Here is a 6,000-nt window from a genome sequence, read left to right on the forward strand (position 1 = left end):
ATCATTGGGTTCATAACTCTATTTGAGTTTATCATGTGTGTATAACTTTTTCCAATGTTTTCCTGTTTAATTATGTGTTCTCCCATGTTTGCCAGTTTTAACATATAATTTACGCCTCATTTTATTAGTTTCTGTTCCAAGCCTATTCTTCTTGCTTTTAATCATTAGCTTTTAATCTGGCATTACATGGTATTTCAGTATGTATAATATTCTTTTTAGGAAATGTGTTTGTGTTTTATCTATTTTTGTTGAGTAGTGGAAATCCGATACTTCTATGCCATATAGCTATATACTGTGTATGGTTCACTTTATCTTTATGTCAAATTACCATTAAGGCATTAATTTCTACCAGCACTATGAATGTTTTTGCTATAGTATTAGTTGGGCCATATATATTTTTTTTCCTGTATGAAATACCAAAAATTGTCTTTGCTGAATCAATTCATATATTGATCATTACTTGTGAAACAATGGATCGCTAAACTCAAAACTGTTATTTTTCATTTTCATGTTCATCTTCATATTCATGAAATAACATTAGAAGATACAAACAATGACCAGAATGAGCGATGCCCTGAAACAAAGTTTAACCTATTTATGTTCAAGTTCATTATGGGTACTTCTACTTTACCTCTTATTTACAATCTTTTTATAATAACAGTTTTACCCTTTTTTCTTCTTTCAATTTTGTCTGACTCTTCTAGTACCTCACTTCTTTTTGTTAATTTGCTTCTCTCTTCTGTCCATTTTGCTCTGTTCTTCTGTTCATTTCCCTTTCTTTTCTCCTATCTTTTTCTATATTCTGATATTTCTCTACTATAATATAAAATCTCTCTTAATTAATCTTAAATTTTTCTTACCTTCTTTAATTCGTCTTCCATATTCCCCATTCCCTTCAACATTATATGTACTTTCTATAGGATTTAAGGTTTAATTTAAGATTATGCCTTCATTTCCTTTATTGTATTTACTGTATTTTCTTTGCTCGTACTTGTTGTTTATTTCTTGTCTCCTACTGCCACTTTACACTTTGTAATTTATTTTAGTGACCTTCCTCCTGTGTTTTTTTCTTATTATTATGGTTACCTTTGCCCTCTTAAGCTTCTTTTATTTCGCTATGGTTTCCTAACATCTGCCTTACTTTTTCTTGACTTTTTACTAAATTCACTGTCAGAATTTGTATTGTCTTATTTTCCTTTTATTACACTCTATATTGTTTGCATAATGCCAATGGCATGAATTTTGCAATTTGATCAACTGTGGAAATTCACAAGTAAACGTGAAAAGCAATTAAATAACTACGAAAATCAATGTATCTGAAATTTTCTTTCAAACCTTACTTTTCATACCATATTCAAGTGAAACTGTGAAATAAATTTTAATTTTTATATCCTTATTTTGCATTATACATCAAGTTTATAATTCTTTGTATTATAATAATATAAGGAAATGACATTTTGATAAATGAACTAAGGAAAATGATTATTATTTTTGATATTTATAAATGTATACATATATTTCAATACACACCTCAAATTAAACAAAAAAAGAAAAGGAAGTAGAATTTGTCACAAAAGCTGAAAATTTTCACATTTATGCTCTTGGAATGAAAGTCACGATATTTCCTCTTCACTTTTTAATTTATATTTCCAACTATTTCGATTTTTCTAAATGCCCTTTCACGCATTTTTGCACACACTATCTTTCCCTTGTTACAATGTTTCTGTTACAATTTAAAAAATTGAAGAAAAGTCTGTTAAAATTCATTTTTTAAGAAATTATTTCAAGAGTTCTCGTTGCCAGAAATTTAAGGTGAATAGATTTTGTGATATTCAGGCAAACTGACTCCTGAGTAAGATAAAACTTCATAAATTCTTTCCCATGGTTCTTTGGTAAGTTCGTTTTTTTATTTGCTTTTAATTACGGAATGCACTATACCATTTAAAGAAGGTGATAAATTCCATTTATGCGTTATCTTTTCTATTCGTTATTTAAAATTACAAATGAAAAGAATATGTTTCATTTTTGCTTCGATTTATACATATAGGTTTGGGGTTGATACTTGATTGATTCACACAGATTCAAGTTTTACTTTCTATATTTCACCACCTCGTACAAACGTCTGAACACACCGGATACACTTAGTTAATTAACACGTGGTCGACTCCTAAGACAAAAGAGCGTCGTTAGAAGTCGTGCCAACTTAGCTTGTAGGAACTAGCGATCATACTATCTTAGCGTTTCTCAACACCTATATCAATGTGATCATAATTCTTGGAATCATGAGATATTTTTTTATAGTTCTTACAACTGAGACCTTTGGATTTTAACTCGTAAACAAGTTCGCTAAATGTGCGATTTATAAACAGTTGCATAGAACTGCTCGGTCAATAAGGTTGTTTTCTTCCTGAAAGTACAAACTGGCACGGTCGAATTACGATTGAATTCTTAGCTAAGTACTAATGAACATTAGTGTTTATTGGACCATTCGCGGAGAGACGCGATCGCGAGAAAGCACGTCAACGAGAGTCGTAAGTCCCGTTACGATTAGGTAACCGACGCCACGAAATAATCGATCCCCTTATTTCTGTTACGATATCAGGGGTGGTCCAAATGGATTTACACTGAATTAACAGGTATAAATTAATGTTTATTCCAACAACTTTGTAAAGAAGATGTAAATTGATAAGGTATAATTGAGTTTCGATTGATAGCCATAGTTACAGTGTGTGGTACGCGACGTAAGCTTAGATGATGACGGTTCAAAAAATGCATAAAAGACTGTCTTTCTGTGAAGATGATTTGAAAAGACCTGATTTGTTAAGGATCAGTTTTCGTTGGGAGAGTGAAGGAAGGATTTCGCCGTCAATTGGCTAATTTTCTAGGTTGGTGATGAGGAAGAGTGCTAACCGTCCCCGAGAGAGAGTTGCTAGTGGGAAGCATCCTACGGAAGCATCATACGTGAGAAAACTAACTTTCCCGTAGTAAACAATAAACTTTTTGAACACGATTTTGAAAAAAGATATTTGTTTGGTCTCAAGGACCTTAGCCATGAAAGTGCCAAGATTTATGACGAGTCCTTAAGACTATTTAGGGTACGCGGCAAGGATGTGTGGATGTCAGACGTAACAATTAGTGCAAGTTTTTATGAAAATTAACATGTATCTGTTAGTTGAATTTCCTTGTGAGATGTTTCTAGGCGTGACATTTGAGATTCGCACACACTTTGCCCATACGCGCATTTGCAAGGTTTTTGAATAATTTCTATCGAATTCTTTTTCTTTAAAGATTCTCCACCATTTACAACATTTTGGACTAGCATTTATATTTGATAAAATATTACCAACGCTACCGTATAACATGGCTAAGCGCACTGCAAAGATAACTTTTATATTATCATTGTCTGAATTGTATGTATTGGAAGAAAGGTTATCTATTTCCATTATTATCTTCTTCTTCCCTAGCCAGTGCCTAATTTTTTTCATAAATACAAATTTAATAGCTCGGCGATAAGAGGTTGGCGAGGATTCAGGGTTTGACCACCAGCACTTAATTATATTCATCTAACATTAACTTAAGCAGCGCTAAAGCAATTACAAACAAAAGTTCTATTTCAGATGAACTTTGTGTAAAGCGACTTAGAATCCAACTTTAACTGGTTTAAAACATGCATGGATTATACTCTTCGCTATTCTTAGGACATTTACAAATTATTATGTTTCTCCTTCTCAAGTTAGAAATTCCACTTTTTGCGAAAACACTATTGTATCATAATTATTCAAAAACAGTTTATTTAACATTGTTTGGCATCCTTTAGCCTTGTGCCTATTCGTTTCTATACATGACTGGCATATTCTTTCTTTTAAACAGCAATGTCTTCGTATGGATTAATATCGTTATTCGTTTCGCTATCTCCATCTCCAATATATGTAGTATGCTTGGCATGATGATTTCTTTCCTGATCTCATAAACATTTCTGTGATGACATCAATTTTCACTTTACCAACATCGATATGGTTTATAGTGCAATTATCTTTGTCACCTTCATACTAATCATTGTACTGTTCTGTGTCCAGTTTATTTTCCCATGCAACGTTGCAAGATTGGGAAAACTAGATTTTACAATTATATCAAGCATTTTCTTACTGTGTTTCCCGAGGAATGTAGCAAGACTAAACGAAGAATTCAATTTTTTCTTTTTCCTGGTATTTTTTCTTCCGAAACAGTAACTTTCCTTTCGTCTTTCTCAGCAGCTCTCAAAATTGGACGATTATATATCCGTAAAACAGCAGAATATAAATTTTCCGGACAGCCATAGTTCCCGAAATCCCTGAAAAATATCCATTAATCCACAAAATAAATTTATCTTTCCCATTCCGCTCTCTGAAAGTCGCCAACACAATCCTGCGATTTATTTCACATGGTTTTTGGTATGGATTGGCATTGCTAATTAGTGGAGATAAGTTGAAAAATTTCATTCAGTACTCACACTTAATTGCAATTTTAGAACCTAAGCCGCGGTTTCTGGTTCTACAATACTGAATTTTTCTTTTGCAGTTCTTGCAAATAACACTAGTCGCTATCATCGAAAATGCAGCAACAAAGTTCAAAGTATATTAACTAAGATCACTTGCAATCACGTCATTGTTATCTCTATTTCGCAATTTTTTAGTTGATACGCTTGTTATTGAGTTCAGCAACGTGTATCATTCGAGTTGCAATTGATGTACACGTAAAACGTCATATTAGACCTGATGCAATTTTCCTGAACTGCTGCCATCTGCAGCTATATATGCACTGCAGCTAGTTCTCATCACGAATGCTATCGCTATAAGGTTCACTTCATATCAAGCATTCTGTGCGAAGCAACAATAATGTGTAATGTTGCCAATATTGAATCGCTTCTTTAATAGCAAGGCATTCCAGATTTTTTTTTTGCGTGGGGAGGGGAAAATGCTATTACGCATGCCCAGTGACCCGCATCACTGGGTTATGTGGGAGTCGGTCGGATGTCGTTGCCATACCCACTAAAAAACCTCCTCCTTCTTCCTCCGCTTTGAGGTCAGACAACCCCAGTAAAACCTGTCGGCAGTCATCAGGGTTGTCCTTTCGTGCCCCGTTGTATCTACTTCCTCGGGCAGTTACTGCTCATGTCGTCCTCTCAGCCAGTTCAGAATACTGGGCTGATCTCCTCCTGCGGTTTTTCGTTGTTTCGTATTCTTGCCCTCATTGCTCCGCGTAGTTGTTGTTTCGCTCGTTCTCCTCCTTGCCTCTTCCCAGGCCCTCGCTGTCACCCTCCTGTGACACATGACGGTCTTGCAGAATTGCCTGAATTTATTCCAGCTCTCGTTCTTGGCGGTCACCGTGGCGATCAGATTGCCCACGTCTATCTTCCCGCCCAGAGCGTTCTCCAGTTCGATTCTTCTGTCCGTCCATTTCGGGCACGCGAAGAGGGCGTGCTCTGCATCGTCGTTCGGGTCTCCACAGTCGAGACAGTTGCTGTCGCTGTCCTTGCCAATCCTTTTCCTATAGACACCGAAGCTCCCATGCCCGGTTAGCAGCTGCATGGTGTGGTGATCGATGTCCATCTTCTTTTTGGTAAATAGCAGCGCACTCGGTATTAATTTCTTTCTGATATTCTCCTTTTTGTAGTTGTTCCACTCCTTCTGCCAGTCCTCTTGGGCCTTCTTGCGAATCGCCTCCAGTTCCTCCTTCAGCTTGCAGCCGTCATCCGTGCCAATCCTGGACCCATGGATCTTGTTCCTCTCGTAGGTCTCTCCGAGCATCTTTATCTTTATGTAAATCGGGAGATTCCCGGTCAACACGCAAAGTGCCGCGTGGGAGACGGTACGGTATGCCGTCGTTGTTATGCACAGGGCCGTTCGTTGTGCTCGGTTCAGCTTTTCCCTGTTCTTATCGGTGTTCGCTGCTCTAGCCCACACTGGTGCTCCGTAAGTTACGATGGACTCCCACACATTGTAGTAGAGCCTACGAGCCAAG

This window comes from Bombus affinis, chromosome 18 (genome assembly GCF_024516045.1).
Source record: "Bombus affinis isolate iyBomAffi1 chromosome 18, iyBomAffi1.2, whole genome shotgun sequence".
Lineage (NCBI taxonomy): Eukaryota > Metazoa > Arthropoda > Insecta > Hymenoptera > Apidae > Bombus > Bombus affinis.